Here is a 19,309-nt window from a genome sequence, read left to right on the forward strand (position 1 = left end):
CCATACTGTATGGGAAGGATATGGGGGACATCATACTGTATGGGGCTGTGGGGTCTTCATACTGTACAGGAGGCTTTGGTGGACATCATACTTTATATAGGGGCCTGTGGTAGACATCATACTGTGTGGGGTGTTGTAATAATTATAGGGGATAACTCAGGAGACTCTTTGCGTGGAACAAGACAACTACAGGACACAGTTTTATAAGTGGTAAAGTCTATATGATAACACGGTGATTCAAACAGGTGCAGAGAAACTCAAGTCCACAACACTTGGTGTAAATATTAAACGCAGCTTAACAGTCTATAGGAAACTTCAGAGGAAAATGCAATCACGCAGAAAGTCTATGAAGCACAGTTATTCTTGAGGATACTTGACACGAATAAGTCCTTGTTTTAGTCCAAACATAGATAGATATGCTTATAAGGCAGTTCAAGCAATGTCTTATCTCAACCAGGAAGGCCTGGGTGATAATCTCAGGTTTAAGCAGCGCAGCAACAGCTTACATGTCCAGCAAATGCAGATGGGAGTAAACACGAGCAGCAGATGAAGGAGGATTACTGGAAACTGGTGTATGCAGCAGGAACTCGGCATAGTAGCAGGATAACCACAGGTTCACAGGAGCAGGTATAAAGCCAGGGAGTCATCAGAGTCAGGAGCTGGATGCAAGGCAGAATACTCTAGCACAGACTGAAGGCTGGGGTGGAGTTTTATAGCAGGAAGACACAGTGCACATGAGACCAAAGACGCCATCTTGGAAAAGGGCAGTAATGCACAAAAGGTAATAAAAATGTTCAGAGTCCTGACATTACTCCCTCCTTAGAAGCGGCCTCAGGACGATCCTGGACCTGGTTTCTCAGGGAATCTCTGATGAAAACGAGAAATCTTCTGTTGGGCATTGATGTTTTCCACAGGTTCCCAAGAGTCTTCCTCAGGGGGATATGCCTGCCATCTTATCAGATATTGGAGCCGATTCCTTCGAATCCTGGAATCAATAATTTCCTCCACCACAAATTGTTCTTGCCCATCAATCACCACAGGCTGCGAAGGTGGCACAACACATCCCTGGAAGGTATTAGGAGATACAGGCTTTAGTAAAGATACATGAAAAACGGTGTGTACCTTCATTGTCCTAGGCAGCTTCGGCCGGCAGGCCACAGAGCTCACAATACCGTTGATCTTGAAAGAGCCAATGAATTTCTGTCCAAGTTTTTGTGAAGGAACTTTTAACTTCAGATTCTTAGTTGCTAACCACACGGAATCTCCTACCTTGAACATGGGTGCAGGTTTACGGAATCTATCAGCCGATCTCTTATAACGTTCTTGAGCTGTGGTCAGGGATTCCTTCAGAACCTCCAGATTTTGCCTCATCGCAGTCAGCCTTTCCTCCACTGTCGGAACCAGAGAATTAATTGGAGACCTAGGTAAGATGCACGGATGATAACCCAGATTGGCAAAGAAAGGTGTAAATTTAGTGGAGGCGCTCTGAGAATTGTTATATGAAAATTCGGCTAACGGCAGCAACTCCAACCAATCATCCTGGAGATGGCTGACATAGCGTCTTAGATATTGTTCCAGTGTCTGGTTGGTCCGCTCAGTCTGACCATTTGTCTGAGGATGGTAAGCGGAAGAGAGACAGACATTAATATTGAGTGCAGAGCAAAACCCCTTCCAGAATCTTGAAGTGAACTGTACTCCACGGTCAGAGATGATCTCATCTGGGACCCCATGCAACCGAAAGACATTCTGTATAACCAAGTTCACTGTATCTTTAGCTGAAGGGACACGGTGATTCAAACAGGTGCAGAGAGAAACTCAAGTCCACAACACTTGGTGTAAATATTAAACGCAGCTTAACAGTCTATAGGAAACTTCAGAGGAAAATGCAATCACGCAGAAAGTCTTTGAAGCACAGTTATTCTTAAGGATACTTGACACGAATAAGTCCTTTTTTTAGTCCAAACATAGATAGATATGCTTATAATGCAGTTCAAGCAATGTCTTATCTCAACCAGGAAGGCCTGGGTGATAATCTCAGGTTTAAGCAGAGCAGCAACAGCTTACATGTCCAGCAAATGCAGATGGGAGTAAACACGAGCAGCAGATGAAGGAGGATTACTGGAAACTGGTGTATGCAGCAGGAACTCAGAGCAGAGTAGCAGGATAACCACACAGGTTCACAGGAGCAGGTATAAAGCTAGGGAGTCATCAGAGTCAGGAGCTGGATGCAAGGCAGAATACTCTAGCACAGACTGAAGGCTGGGGTGGAGTTTTATAGCAGGAAGACACAGTGCACATGAGACCAAAGACGCCATCTTGGAAAAGGGCAGTAATGCACAAAAGGTAATAAAAAGGTTCAGAGTCCTGACAGGTGTGTGGTGCCTCTCGGACAGTGTATTGGAGGTTGTAGTTGATATCATACTGAATGGGAAGCTGTGGTGACAATCTTACTTTGTGGGGGCATCATACTTTGTGTAAGGTTTGTGGGGCAATCATGCTGTGTGGGGTCATCATACTTTGTGTGGGCATAATACTCTATGGTGGTCATGAAAGAGGTATCATAGTGAGTGAGATCACTTAGGGGCTTCACTAGTGGCAAAATTCTCAGATTCCTAAAATGTTGGGACATATGCCCTTATTTGACTGAGACGTGATGGGATTTTTTCTATGAGGTGCCAGTTATTTCTATGTACGCCCCTACTCAAGAGCATTACTGCAATAAAGAGGCACTGAGGGTCTTTATTATCAGGATGCACAATGGGGGATTGTTATTATTTTAGAGGAAGCAAGAAGTCATTATTATTATTAATATACAGTGGGTACGGAAAGTATTCAGACCCCTTTACATTTTTCACTCTTTGTTTCATTGCAGCCATTTGGTAAATTCAAAAAAGTTAATTTTTTCACATTAATGTACACTCTGCACCCCATCTTGACTGAAAAAGAAACAGAAATGTAGACATTTTTGCAAATTTAATAAAAAAGAAAAACTGAAATATCACATGGTCATAAGTATTCAGGCCCTTTGTTCAGACACTCATATTTAAGTCACATGCTGTCCATTTCCTTGTGATCCTCCTTGAGATGGTTCTACTCCTTCATTGGAGTCCAGCTGTTTAATTAAACTGATAGGACTTGATTTGAAAAGGAACACTCCTGTTTATATAAGACCTCACAGCTCACACTGCATGAGAATCATGAGGTCAAAGGAACTGGCCAAAGAGCTCAGAGAGAGAATTGTGGCAAGGCACAGATCTGGCCAAGGTTACAACAAAATTTCTGCAGTACTCAAGGTTCCTAAGGGCACAGTGGCCTCCATAATCCTTAAATGCAAGAAGTTTGGGACCACCAGAAGTCTTTCTAGACCTGGCCATCCAGCCAAACTGAGCAATTGTGGGAGAAGAGCCTTGGTGAGAGAGGTAAAGAAGAACCCCAAGATCACTGTGGCTGAACTATAGAGATGCAGTAGGGAGATGGAAGAAAGTTCCACAAAGTCAACTATCACTGCAGCCCTCCAACAGTTGGGCCTTTATGGCAGAGTGGCCTGACAGAAGCCTCTCCTCAGTGCAAGACATATGAAAGCTTGCTAAAAAACTCATGAAGGACTCCCAGACTATGAGAAATAAGATTCTCTGGTCTGATGAGACGAAGATAGACCATTTTGGTTATAATTCTAAGCGGTATGTGTGGAGAAAACCAGGCACTACTCATCACCTGCCCAATACAATCCCAACAGTGTGATATGGTGGTGGCAGCATCATGCTATGGGTGTGTTTTTCAACTGCAGGGACAGGATGAGTGGTGTTGTCATTGAAGGAAACATGAATGCGGCCAAATACAGAGATATCCTGGATGAAAACCTCTTCCAGAGTGCCCTGGACCTCAGAGTTGGCTGAAAGTTCACCTTGCAACAAGACAACCCTAAGCACACAGTTAAAATAAAGAAGTTCCTTCAGAACAACTCTGTGACCATTCTTGACTGGCCCACCCAGAGCCCTGACCTAAACCCAATTGAGCATCTCTGGGAGACCTGAAAATGGCTGTCCACCAACATTTACCATCCAACCTGACAGAACTGGAGAGGATCTGCAAGGAAGAATGGCAGAGGATCCCCAAATCCAGGTGTGAAAAACTTGTTGTATCATTCCCAAGAAGACTCATGGCTGTACTAGCACAAAAGGGTGCTTCTACACAATACTGAGCAAAGGGTCTGAATATTTATGACCATGTGATATTTCAGTTTTTCTTTTTTAATAAAAAAAATTACTACATTTCTGTTTTTTTCAGTCAAGATGGGGTGCAGAGTGTACATTGATGAGAAAATTTTTTTTTTTAATTTTATGAAATGGCTGCAATGAAACAGAGTGAAAAATGTAAAGGGGTATGAATACTTTCCGTACCCACTGAAAGAAAGCACAGGGGATATTTTTATTATTATAAGGATGTACAGGGTAATTATTATAAGAGGTCACGGGGGAGCTTTATTAAATTAGGCACAAGGGAATTATTATAAGGTATCAAAAGTTGGCGTTTGTGTAGAGGTGGTAGAGTGTGAGGAGGTTTCTGGAAAATCATTAAAGTGAAGATGTCTGCGTATTACATTTTGCAGAAACAAGTTATGGTTGGAATAAGAAATCATGGTGGTCTAGACCGAATGCAAAGGAAGAGGGAACATGAATTATGGCAGTCAGTGAGCATGTCACTGGTGAGAACCTGCACAATATACACATATATGGTCTGCAAAGCACTGGTGTACTACTGATATTACCATTATATGGTCACTGTATGGTGGTAATATCGGTCTTAGTACTTGCAGTCACATAATGGTCGCAATTCTCCCAATGCCAGCACCGGAGCATCGTCACAGTGTGCTATGAGGATGTAGAAGTCTGAAGTTACATACACTTCAACCTCAACTTTAACAATCAGTATCCTGTCATTATCAGTATTATACATGCTGGTAATATTTGGTTATAGTTTGTTGGTGTTTGTCTGTAGTATTGCAATATTATTAGTTTGATATTATAAATATTTAATCTTTTATGGCAGTATCAGAGGTATTATTAGAAATATTGATCTTGTAATAAATCTTGATTTCCTCTGGCAGGGTAATATATTCCCCTCTAGTGTTCGGGGGCATGGGACATCAATGGCCTGTGTGATTTCAAATGCCAGGGCTGAATTTTAATCCCAGCCCGTCCCTGGGCTCCACCCTGATTTAACACCCTATTTATACGTGGCATTGCCCTCCCTTCCTTGCGAGATTATTGAGCTACCAGCCTCTAGTCAAGCTTCCTTTAACTTTATCCTCAAGATTCTGCTGCTGCTCCGTGTAACGACGGCTATTCATGACTACGCTATTTGCTGCTTCTTAAAACTACATTGCTGCTCCTGTGTACCAACATCCTGACTATCCCTGACTACACTACATGCTGCTCCTTTAAACTGCATTGCTGTTCCTGTGTACCAACTCCCTGGCTATCCCTGACTATGCTACCTTTCTGTGCTGTCCCTAGTGGTTGCAATACCATTACTCCAACCAAGGTCAGTCCATAACAGCTGCAGTCGATTGGCTCCAAGTTCAGGACACCAGGCAACTAAATGACCAGGAGCATGACACCACTAACACACAAATGGCATGGGACTGATTACTCGGCTGCGACCCTGGGTATCTCTTGGAACTTTGGACTCCCCCCCAGTGTGGATTTAGTCCCTTTGTTTGGGAGTCATCCCCCCTTTGGGTACCACAGAAAGGTAACCTAAGCCCTGCTTGACCACTCAGGGAACCCTCTACCGCTCAGTACGTAACTCTCCACTAGGCCCACCAGGTCATCTGCATTTTGGGGATTTTCCTGGGCAAACCAGGACTGACTCGGCTTTGGCATAGAGCAGATAAACAAATCCATGACCACTCTCTCAAACATCTGGGCTGGGGAACAAGTCTCTGGCTACAGCTACTTCTGTACCAGGTGCATTAGGTCTTCATCTTGCAGGACCAGATCAACGTATGCCTTCTGTGGCTCCCCAGGAAGATATGGCGCTGTCAGAGATTGAAATATATGTCTTAGAGTGTCCAAAAGAGTCCCCAAGTGGGGTAAATTGTGTGCTTGGCTGGTGGAAAATAAATATTTTGGCTGAAAAACAGGTATTGTTGGACTTTGTTTCTGAAAATTTCTGTTTTTGGCAGTCTCTCAAGGTCAGCCGCCCTCTCAAACACTGCCAGGAACTCCTCAACATCATCCCCCTGAGTAATCTTTTGCAACGCCCTTCTTACGGTTTTCCTCACCTGGGTCTCGTCTCTTCGGCCTGGAGGTGATGTGACTTCTCTGGCACGGATGGCCACTGCCAGGTGCATCATGTGTTCTCGCTGATGCTGCATTAGTTGCTGCTGTAGCTGGAATTTTTGTATCAACATCTTGTTTGTCTCCTGTTGAGCTTGCTGCTGCTGCAGATTCACCTGTACCACTTGCTTAATCAGGTCCTCCGTGGTTCCAGGATGTGCTTGCATTGCTACAGCTGCCTTGAACTAGGTCAAGATGTTTCTAGACAGCAATCACCTGTCCTCCGCCCACATTTGCAGCACTAATTGTGAGGTATCAGCTTTGTGGTAGACGCTGGTTCACACACAGGATTCAGTTCGCCAATTCAAAAAAAGGGTGGTTTATTAAATGTTCATAAATCGTCTGGTTTAACAAAAAAAACAGCCTCGTACAAAAAGGTGTAACAGAACAAAAATGGAAAATAACCAGTCCATATAAAGTATGGCTCACCTGTTTAAATGCCGGTCATTTAAATCTCACACTCTAGCAGGTTCTGAGCAGCACATACAGGGTCTCACACACACAGAGTGAGACAGCACCAGCTGCCTTAAATGAGCATTCCAAGACCTGATCCCATCTAGCTCTTTCAGCTGCTCGTAAACCCAGACCCATAATCCGGGCCAATTAAAACACCTCTCAACACTAAGTGTACTGGAGGCTGCTTCTCCGGGTCCTACATCACTGAGGCTTGGAACCTCTGGGACACATACCTACTTTCCACGACCTGTCCAGGTGCCACCTTACACAGCCGAAATACCACAATATAGCTCTTAAGAGACTGCGATTTTTCCCTTTATTTTGTGTTTAAACATGTCCCTGATCTAATATTCTTTTGGCTAACCTGTTTTAAGTTGAACATACATTATACATTTGGACTGGCGTAAAGGCTTAATTAGACCATTTACTGATGATCCTAACCTATTTGTAGCATAAAGTATCATGGCAGATGCTGACCAAAAGCAGATTACTGCTGGGTGTATGGTCCTTGTTGACTCTTATAGCTAAAAAGTTTGGGTCCATTTACACAGACTGAGCACTAAACAACCATTGATCGGTAAACAACTTTAATGTTTGGTAATCATTTAATAGCCTATTTACACAAACCACAGTAAACTTTGCCCACTGACCGATCTGTGATACATCATTCAGTGCACATAGGCTGCCTTGATTTTCAGCAGTGTGTGTCCTATTCTCACAGCATGATGCACCGCCAAGAACGATGATTTTTTTGTGCGGCATAAAGGATCATTTCATCTGATGAACAAGTGTTTTGCTTGTTCATTGGTTGATCTGTAGCCTGTTTACAGTGCAACATAATTGTGAAATGAGAGTTTTTAAGCACGCTCGTTCACAATGATCTTTCAGTGTAAATTACGCTTTTTATGCAAATTGTCTCTTCAGAGAGGAAGAGAACTAGAACTCTAGTGCCACCTATTGGAAGGTAACAGTCCTACAAGTCAATGTCGACCCTTTAACGAGCCTTGTCACATGACTTAGGATAATAGCCAAATCAGAATCTCAATTTGCAGACACTGTTTTTCGGGGTACTGCCCCTCGTCAGTGCAAAGTGGAGATCTGATTTGGCTGTGTGAGAGGCGTCCGACTGATATCCAAGAAGTATCGTTTCTCCTTGCGGAGATTGACATGCTAAGCATGCCGAGATGAGGAGACTTAAAGCCTTAGCATGTCAATCTCCGCAGGGAGAAAATATACTTCTTGGATATCAGTCTGACGCCTCTCACACAGCCAAACCAGATCTCCACTTTGCAATGACGAGGGCAGTACCCCGAAACACAGTGTCTGCAAATTGAGGTTCTGGTTTGGCTATTATCCTATGTCATGTGACAAGGCTCGTTAAAGGGTCGACATTGACTTGTAGGATTGCTACCTTCCAATAGGTAGCACTAGAGTTCTAGTTCTCTTCCTCTCTGAAGAGACAATTTGCATATTTCCCAGAAGAGCATTGCGGCTTTAAGTCTCCTCATTTCAGCATGCTTAGCATGTCAATCTCCGGAAGGAGAAACGATACTTCTTGGATAAATATACTTTTGTCACACCAAATGTCATATCTGCATCCTATAAATGAGAGACTGGGTCGGGTCATTGTAAGTTATTGAGCTGCAATGTGTTGTTTTAGGTTTTTACATTCTTATGCAAAACGTAAATTATGCAGACCAATCATGAACAACAAGCCGTTCAAAGCTGACCATCTACAGCCCCTTATGCATGTCCAGCTTTAGTATAATATCAGTCCTGCTTGTAAAGTAAAGAAATAAGATAATATCTTTTGGGTAATGTTATGCCATTGTCTCATTTTTTTAATTAAGGCTGGTCAATGTGATTATATATGTCTCTTCCTCAACAATAGGATATATCCAATTTTAAAAGCTGAATGTATTCAGTGAAATGTAGTTAAGGTTAACATTTTGAACAGTATGTTGAAGTATTTAGCAAAGGAAGATCGTAATAATATTAAAGTTTGAAAAAATAAATCACTTCACAGCAATCCCTCGTGCTTTGTGTGTGTGGTGATGCATTAATTACAGTGTCAGTACTTTACACTGCTGTGATTTAAGCCAAAAGTACTGTCAAGCTTACTGTTAAGGTTGAAGAAACAAGTAAAGGACATTTTTTTACTGGCCACAGGAAGGATTAAAGAGTAAAGATAAAAAAGTAAGATAAGGAACCTGCAAAAAAAATGGATCTAAAGGCAGAATTAGTCATCAAGGGGGTAAAACAGTAATTGTGAGACAGTTGTGATTACAGCAAGTATTTTGGACGTGTTCATATCAGTCTGGAAATAAACATCAGAAGCTGAAAACCTTCATCATTGGATGAAAGTACTTCTAAGAATATGTGACATGCAATTTACAATGCTCAGGATTCGTTTTTAATATGTAGTTGCTATCTTTAGAGTGTTTTTAGACATAAAAATTGAATCAACTAAATGTGATATACTGTGTGATCAGTGATTTGATTGCTATGAAATTCACTCTTGCTGACGGTATAGCCCCTTTTCCTAGTGGTAACTCAGTTTTCATCCAATAAGAAGTATTTTTCTTTTTGTTTCCAATTACAGTTCAGTGTAAACTGTCATGGTTCCCAATGGCAAGGGAACGTAAGAAACATATAAATAACGAACGAGCTCTCGGGTGATGGAAACTCGAGTTGACCGTGAGCTAAATCTACCACACAACTAATAGTAGCCAGGGAGCATACCTACGGCTTCCTATATGCCACGCGCCAGCCGGAGGACTAACTACGCCTGGTAGAGGAAGAAACAGACCTGGCTTACCTCTAGGGAAATACCCCAAAAGATGATAGCAGCCCCCCACATGTAATAACGGTGAATTAAGAGGAAAAGACATACACAGTATGAAAGTAGATTTAGCAAAGAGAGGTCCACTTACTAGATAGCAGAAAGATACAAAAGAGGACTTCACGGTCAACTGAAAACCCTTTCAAAAACCATCCTGAAATTACTTTAAGACTCCTGTGTCAACTCATGACACAGGAGTGGCATTTTCAGCCCGCAAGAGCTTCCAGCTACAGAGAATTACAAAAACTGCAAACTGGACAAAAGATACAAAACAAAAGGACAAAGTCCACTTAGCTGATCAGCAGACTAGTAGCAGGAACATGCAACCGAAGGCTCTGGTTACAATGATGACCGGCAAGGAAATGACTGGAGAGTGTTGTGAATTTGGATTCTGGGCTCCCCCGGTGGCTACTGGTGGAATTGAACTGGTGTCTTCATCTTCTCTGTTCACCTGTTCCCATCAAGATGTGGGAGTCGCTATATAACCTTGCTGCTCTGTTAGTTGCTTGCCGGTCAACAATGTTATCAGAAGCCTCTCTGTGCTTGTTCCTGCTCCTAGACAACTACTAGATAAGTTGGACTCTTGTCCATGTTTGTTTTTGCATTTTTGTTCCAGTTCACAGCTGTAGTTTCGTTACTGTGTCTGGAAAGCTCTTGTGAACAGGAATTGCCACTCTGGTGTTATGAGTTAATGCCAGAGTTTTAAAGTAATTTCTGGATGGTGTTTTTGATAGGGTTTTCAGCTGACCATGAAAGTGTCCTTTCTGTCTTCTGCTATGTAGTAAGTGGACCTCAAATTTGCTAAACCTATTTTCATACTACGTTTGTTATTTCATCTCAACTCACCGCCAATACATGTGGGGGGCCTCTGTCTCCTTTCGGGGTATTTCTCTAGAGGTGAGCTAGGACTAATATTTTCCTCTGCTAGCTTTATTTAGTCCTCCGGCTGGTGCTGGGCATCTAGAATCAACGTAGGCATGCTACCCGGCCACTGCTAGTTGTGCGTTAGGTTTAGTTCATGGTCAGCTCAGTTCCCATCTTCCAAGAGCTAGTTCCTATATATGCTTATGCTATGTTCTCTTGCCATTGAGATCATGACAGTTTGACCGGCCCTCAAAGTGTTAATTGTTTGGGCTGAAGCAGGAGAAAAAGAAGTGTTGAAGGGAAATTTTTTTTTTTTTTCCCCTCAGAGTTTTGCTGCCTAGCCCTTAATTGCTGTCTAGCTGCTTCTTACCTCCTCTTAACCCTTGAATGGCTCTGTGTCCACCTGTTTGTAATGGATCTTCAGAGTGTAACTGCAGGTTTGAATAATCTCGCCACGAAGGTACAAAATTTGCAAGATTTTGTTTGTCATGCACCTGTATCTGAGCCGAGAATTCCTTTGCCGGAATTTTTCTCGGGGAATAGATCCGGGTTTCAGAATTTTCGAAATAATTGCAAATTATTTTTGTCCCTGAAATCTCGCTCTGCCGGAGACCCTGCACAGCAGGTCAGGATTGTGATTTCCTTGCTCCGGGGCGACCCTCAAGACTGGGCTTTTTCATTGACACCAGGGGATCCTGCGTTGCTCAATGTGGATGCGTTTTTTCTGGCCTTGGGGTTGCTTTATGACGAACCTCATTTGGAGCTTCAGGCAGAAAAAACTTTGATGTCCCTATCTCAGGGGCAAGATGAAGCGGAAATTTACTGCCAAAGATTCCGTAAATGGTCTGTGCTTACTCAGTGGAATGAGTGCGCCCTGGCGGCGACTTTCAGAGAGGGTCTCTCTGATGCCATTAAGGATGTTATGGTGGGGTTCCCTGTGCCTGCGGGTCTGAGTGAGTCCATGACAATGGCTATTCAGATCGATAGGCGTTTGCGGGAGCGCAAACCAGTGCACCATCTGGCGGTGTCCACTGAGAAGTCGCCAGAGAGTATGCAGTGTGATAGAATTCTGTCCCGAAGCGAGCGGCAGAATTTTAGACGGAAAAATGGGTTGTGTTTCTATTGTGGTGATTCTACTCATGTTATATCAGCATGCTCTAAGCGCACTAAAAAGCTTGGTAAATCTGTTTCCATTTGCACCTTACCGTCTAAATTTATTCTATCTGTGACCCTGATTTGCTCTTTGTCATCTATTACCACGGACGCCTATGTCGACTCTGGCGCCGCTTTGAGTCTTATGGATTGGTCCTTTGCCAAACGCTGTGGGTATGATTTAGAGCCTTTGGAGACTCCTATTCCTCTGAAGGGGATTGACTCCACCCCATTGGCTAATAATAAACCACAATACTGGACACAAGTAACTATGCGTATTAATCCGGATCACCAGGAGATTATTCGCTTTCTGGTGCTGTATAATCTACATGATGATTTGGTGCTAGGATTGCCTTGGCTGCAATCTCACAACCCAGTCCTCGACTGGAGAGCTATGTCTGTGTTGAGCTGGGGATGTAAGGGGGCTCATGGGGATGTACCTGTGGTTTCCATTTCATCATCCATTCCCTCTGAAATTCCTGAGTTCCTGTCTGACTATCGTGACGTCTTTGAAGAATCCAAGCTTGGTTCGTTACCTCCGCACCGAGAGTGCGATTGTGCCATAGATTTAATCCCGGGTAGTAAATACCCAAAGGGTCGTTTATTTAATCTGTCTGTGCCTGAACATGCTGCTATGCGAGAATATATAAAGGAGTCCTTGGAAAAGGGACATATTCGTCCATCGTCATCTCCCTTAGGAGCCGGTTTTTTCTTTGTGTCAAAAAAAGACGGCTCTTTGAGACCATGTATTGATTATCGGCTTTTGAATAAAATCACTGTTAAATATCAATACCCATTGCCGTTGCTGACTGATTTGTTTGCTCGCATAAAGGGGGCCAAGTGGTTCTCTAAGATTGACCTTCGTGGGGCGTATAATTTGGTGCGAATCAGGCAGGGGGATGAGTGGAAAACCGCATTTAATACGCCCGAGGGCCACTTTGAGTATTTAGTGATGCCTTTTGGTCTTTCTAATGCTCCGTCAGTTTTCCAGTCCTTTATGCATGATATTTTTCGCGATTATTTGGATAAATTTATGATTGTGTATCTGGATGATATTCTGATTTTTTCGGATGACTGGGACTCTCATGTCCAGCAAGTCAGGAGGGTTTTTCAGGTTTTGCGGTCTAATTCTTTGTGTGTGAAGGGTTCTAAGTGTGTTTTTGGGGTACAGAGGATTTCCTTTTTGGGATATATTTTTTCCCCCTCTTCCATTGAAATGGATCCTGTCAAGGTTCAAGCTATTTGTGATTGGACGCAGCCCTCTTCTCTTAAGAGTCTTCAGAAATTTTTGGGCTTTGCTAACTTTTATCGTCGATTTATTGCTGGTTTTTCGGATATTGCTAAGCCATTGACCGATTTGACTAAGAAGGGTGCTGATGTTGCTGATTGGTCCCCTGATGCTGTGGAGGCCTTTCGGGAGCTTAAGCGCCGTTTTTCCTCTGCCCCTGTGTTGCGTCAGCCTGATGTTGCTCTACCTTTTCAGGTTGAGGTCGACGCTTCTGAGATCGGAGCTGGGGCAGTGTTGTCGCAGAAAAGTTCTGACTGCTCCGTGATGAGGCCTTGTGCCTTCTTTTCCCGTAAATTTTCGCCCGCTGAGCGGAATTATGATGTTGGGAATCGGGAGCTTTTGGCCATGAAGTGGGCTTTTGAGGAGTGGCGCCATTGGCTTGAGGGGGCCAGACATCAGGTGGTGGTATTGACTGACCACAAAAATTTGATTTATCTTGAGACCGCCAGGCGCCTGAATCCTAGACAGGCGCGCTGGTCATTATTTTTCTCTCGGTTTAATTTTGTGGTGTCATACCTACCGGGTTCTAAGAATGTTAAGGCGGATGCCCTTTCTAGGAGTTTTGAGCCTGACTCGCCTGGTAACTCTGAGCCCACAGGTATCCTTAAGGATGGAGTGGTATTGTCAGCCGTTTCTCCAGACCTGCGGCGGGCCTTGCAGGAGTTTCAGGCGGATAGACCTGATCGTTGCCCACCTGATAAACTGTTTGTTCCTGATGATTGGACCAGTAGAGTCATCTCTGAGGTTCATTCTTCTGCGTTGGCAGGTCATCCTGGCATTTTTGGTACCAGGGATTTGGTGGCAAGGTCCTTCTGGTGGCCTTCCCTGTCACGAGATGTGCGAGGCTTTGTGCAGTCTTGTGACGTTTGTGCTCGGGCCAAGCCTTGTTGTTCTCGGGCTAGTGGATTATTGTTGCCCTTGCCTATTCCTAAGAGGCCTTGGACGCACATCTCGATGGATTTTATTTCAGATCTGCCTGTTTCTCAGAAGATGTCTGTCATCTGGGTGGTGTGTGACCGTTTTTCTAAGATGGTCCATTTGGTTCCTCTGCCCAAGTTACCTTCTTCTTCCGAGTTGGTTCCTCTGTTTTTTCAAAATGTTGTTCGTTTGCATGGTATTCCTGAGAATATCGTTTCTGACAGAGGTACCCAATTCGTGTCTAGATTTTGGCGGGCATTCTGTGCTAGGATGGGCATAGATTTATCTTTTTCGTCCGCTTTCCATCCTCAGACGAATGGCCAGACCGAGCGGATTAATCAGACCCTGGAGACATATCTGAGGTGTTTTGTGTCTGCTGACCAGGATGATTGGGTTGCTTTTTTGCCATTGGCGGAGTTCGCTCTCAATAATCGGGCCAGCTCTGCCACTTTGGTGTCCCCGTTTTTTTGTAATTCGGGGTTTCATCCTCGATTTTCCTCTGGTCAGGTGGAATCTTCGGATTGTCCTGGAGTGGATGCTGTGGTGGAGAGATTGCATCAGATCTGGGGGCAGGTGGTGGACAATTTGAGGTTGTCCCAGGAGAAGACTCAGCTTTTTGCCAACCGCCACCGTCGTGTTGGTCCTCGGCTTTCTGTTGGGGATTTGGTGTGGTTGTCTTCTCGTTTTGTCCCTATGAGGGTCTCTTCTCCTAAGTTTAAGCCTCGGTTTATCGGCCCGTATAAGATATTGGAGATTCTTAACCCTGTTTCCTTCCGTTTGGACCTCCCTGCATCCTTTTCTATTCATAACGTTTTTCATCGGTCATTATTGCGCAGGTATGAGGTACCGGTTGTGCCTTCCGTTGAGCCTCCTGCTCCGGTGTTGGTTGAGGGTGAGTTGGAGTACGTTGTGGAGAAAATCTTAGACTCTCGTGTTTCCAGACGGAGACTCCAGTATCTGGTCAAGTGGAAGGGATACGGCCAGGAGGATAATTCTTGGGTGAATGCATCTGATGTTCATGCCTCCGATCTGGTTCGTGCCTTTCATAGGGCCCATCCTGATCGCCCTGGTGGTTCTGGTGAGGGTTCGGTGCCCCCTCCTTGAGGGGGGGGTACTGTTGTGAATTTGGATTCTGGGCTCCCCCGGTGGCTACTGGTGGAATTGAACTGGTGTCTTCATCTTCTCTGTTCACCTGTTCCCATCAAGATGTGGGAGTCGCTATATAACCTTGCTGCTCTGTTAGTTGCTTGCCGGTCAACAATGTTATCAGAAGCCTCTCTGTGCTTGTTCCTGCTCCTAGACAACTACTAGATAAGTTGGACTCTTGTCCATGTTTGTTTTTGCATTTTTGTTCCAGTTCACAGCTGTAGTTTCGTTACTGTGTCTGGAAAGCTCTTGTGAACAGGAATTGCCACTCTGGTGTTATGAGTTAATGCCAGAGTTTTAAAGTAATTTCTGGATGGTGTTTTTGATAGGGTTTTCAGCTGACCATGAAAGTGTCCTTTCTGTCTTCTGCTATGTAGTAAGTGGACCTCAAATTTGCTAAACCTATTTTCATACTACGTTTGTTATTTCATCTCAACTCACCGCCAATACATGTGGGGGGCCTCTGTCTCCTTTCGGGGTATTTCTCTAGAGGTGAGCTAGGACTAATATTTTCCTCTGCTAGCTTTATTTAGTCCTCCGGCTGGTGCTGGGCATCTAGAATCAACGTAGGCATGCTACCCGGCCACTGCTAGTTGTGCGTTAGGTTTAGTTCATGGTCAGCTCAGTTCCCATCTTCCAAGAGCTAGTTCCTATATATGCTTATGCTATGTTCTCTTGCCATTGAGATCATGACAGGAGAGCAAGGCTAAATAGGAAACTCCCAAATGCTGATGGAAGCAGGTGAACAGAAGCAGCAAAGTGCAAACAAGTCACCAATACCACCAGCAACCACCAGGGGAGCCCAAAAAGCGGATACACAACAGTACCCTCCCCTTAAGGAGGGGGCACCGAACCCTCACAAGAACCGCCAGGGCGATCTGGATGAGCCCTATGAAAGGCACGAACCAAATCCGAGGCATGAACATCAGAGGCAGTTACCCAAGAATTATCTTCCTGACCATAGCCCTTCCATTTAACTAGATATTGAAGTCTCCGTCTGGAAATACGGGAGTCCAAGATCTTTTCTACCACGTACTCCAATTCACCCTCCACCAGCACAGGAGCAGGAGGTTCAGTAGAAGGAACCACCGGTACCTCATATCTCCGCAACAGCGACCGATGGAACACATTATGGACAGCGAAAGATGCCGGGAGGTCCAAACGAAAGGAGACAGGGTTAAGAATCTCCAAAATCCTATAAGGACCGATGAACCGAGGCTTAAATTTAGGAGAAGAAACCCTCATAGGGACAAAATGGGAAGACAACCACACCAAGTCCCCAACACGAAGGTGGGGGCCAACACGACGACGGCGGTTAGCAAACTGCTGAGTCCTCTCCTGGGACAATTCCAAATTATCCACCACTTGTCCCCAAATCTGATGCAACCGATCCACTACCGCATCCACTCCAGGACAATCCGAAGATTCAACCTGACCAGATGAAAAACGCGGATGAAACCCTGAATTGCAAAAGAAAGGAGAAACCAAAGTGGCAGAACTAGCCCGATTATTAAGAGCAAACTCCGCCAACGGCAGAAAGGCAACCCAATCATCCTGATCCGCAGACACAAAACACCTCAAATAAGTCTCCAAAGTTTGATTAGTTCGTTCCGTCTGGCCATTGGTTTGAGGATGGAATGCAGACGAAAAAGACAAATCAATGCCCAACCTGGCACAGACTGCCCGCCAAAATCTAGACACGAACTGGGTACCCCTGTCAGAAACGTTGTTTTCCAGAATACCATGCAAGCGAACCACATTTTGAAAAAACAGAGGGACCAACTCAGATGAGGAAGGCAACTTAGGCAATGGCACCAAATGAACCATTTTAGAAAAACGGTCACACACCACCCAGATGACAGACATCTTCTGAGAAACAGGGAGGTCCGAGATAAAGTCCATAGAGATGTGCGTCCAAGGCCTCTTCGGAATAGGCAAGGGCAACAACAACCCACTAGCCCTAGAACAACAAGGCTTGGCCCGAGCACACACATCGCAAGACTGCACAAAAACACGCACATCTCGAGACAGGGAAGGCCACCAGAAGGATCTAGCCACCAAATCTCTGGTGCCAAAAATTCCCGGATGACCTGCCAGAGTAGAAGAATGAACTTCCGAGATGACTCTAGTGGTCCACTCGTCAGGAACAAACAGTCTACCAGACGGACAACGATCAGGTCTATCTGCCTGAAATTCTTGCAAAGCACGTCGCAAATCTGGAGAGACAGCAGACAAAACCACTCCATCCTTAAGGACACCAGCAGGTTCAGAATTCCCAGGAGAGTCAGGCTCAAAACTCCTAGAAAGAGCATCTGCCTTCACATTCCTAGAACCCGGTAAGTACGAGACCACAAAATTAAACCGGGAAAAGAACAACGACCAACGTGCCTGTCTAGGATTCAGGCGCCTGGCAGACTCCAAATAAATTAAATTCTTGTGATCAGTCAAAACTACCACCTGATGTTTGGCACCCTCAAGCCAATGACGCCACTCCTCAAATGCCCACTTCATGGCCAAAAGCTCCCGATTACCAACATCATAGTTTCGCTCGGCGCCCGAAAATTTTCGCGAACAGAACGCACAAGGTCTCATCACTGAGCAGTCGGAACTTTTCTGCGACAAAACCGCCCCCGCTCCGATCTCGGAAGCATCGACCTCAACCTGAAAGGGAAGAGAAACATCAGGCTGGCGCAACACAGGTGCAGACAAAAAGCGGCGCTTAAGCTCCCGAAAGGCCTCCACGGCAGCAGGGGACCAATTGGCAACATCAGCACCCTTTTTAGTCAAATCCGTCAGAGGTTTAGCAACGCCAGAAAAACCAGCTATAAATCGACGATAAAAATTAGCAAAGCCCAAGAATTTCTGGAGACTCTTCAGAGAAGTAGGCTGCGTCCAGTCGTAAATAGCCCGAACCTTGACAGGGTCCATCTCAATAGAAGAAGGGGAAAAAATGTACCCCAAAAAGGAAATTTTTTGAACCCCAAAAACACACTTTGAACCCTTTACACACAAAGAATTCTCCCGCAAAACCTGAAAAACCCTCCTGACCTGCTGAACATGAGACTCCCAGTCATCAGAAAAAATCAAAATATCATCCAAGTACACTATCATAAATTTATCCAAATATTCACGGAAAATATCATGCATTAAGGACTGAAAGACAGAAGGTGCATTAGAAAGGCCGAAAGGCATTACCAAATACTCAAAATGGCCCTCAGGCGTATTAAATGCAGTTTTCCACTCATCCCCCTGCTTAATTCGCACCAAATTATACGCCCCACGAAGATCAATCTTAGAGAACCACTTAGCCCCCCTTATGCGAGCAAACAAATCAGTCAGCAAAGGCAACGGATACTGATATTTGACTGTAATTTTATTCAGGAGTCGATAATCAATACAAGGCCTCAGAGAGCCATCCTTTTTAGAGACAAAGAAAAAACCGGCTCCTAAAGGTGATGAAGAAGGACGAATATGTCCCTTTTCCAGGGACTCCTTAATATACTCGCGCATAGCAGCATGTTCAGGTACAGATAGGTTAAACAAACGACCCTTTGGAATTTTACTGCCAGGAATCAGATCTATGGCGCAATCACAATCCCTGTGAGGAGGGAGTGAACCAATTTTAGGCTCTTCAAAAATATCACGATAATCAGACAAAAATGCCGGAATCTCAGATGGAATAGATGACGAAATGGACACCAAAGGAGTGTCCCCATGAGCCCCCCGACATCCCCAGCTTAACACAGACATAGCTTTCCAGTCAAGGACTGGGTTATGAGACTGTAACTATGGTAATCCAAGCACCAAAACATCATGTAAATTGTACAACACAAGGAAGCGAATCACCTCCTGATGGTCTGGAGTCATACGCATAGTCACTTGCGTCCAGAACTGTGGTTTATTACAAGCCAAAGGTGTAGAATCAATACCCTTCAGAGGTATAGGGACTTCCAGAGGCTCTAAATCAAACCCACAGCGCCTGGCAAAGGACCAGTCCATAAGACTCAGAGCGGCGCCAGAGTCCACATAGGCATCCACGGTAATAACTGATAATGAACAAATCAAGGTTACAGACAAAATAAATTTGGACTGTAAAGTGCCAATTGAAATAGACTTGTCAACCTTCCTAGTACGTTTAGAGCATGCCGATATAACATGAGCAGAATCACCACAATAGAAGCATAACCCATTTTTATGCCTATAATTCTGCCGCTCGCTTCTGGACATAATTCTGTCACATTGCATTTTCTCTGGCGTCTCTTCAGAAGATACCGCCAAATGGTGCACGGGTTTGCGCTCCCG

The sequence above is a fragment of the Ranitomeya variabilis genome, chromosome 2, assembly GCF_051348905.1.
Source record: "Ranitomeya variabilis isolate aRanVar5 chromosome 2, aRanVar5.hap1, whole genome shotgun sequence".
Classification (NCBI taxonomy): domain Eukaryota; kingdom Metazoa; phylum Chordata; class Amphibia; order Anura; family Dendrobatidae; genus Ranitomeya; species Ranitomeya variabilis.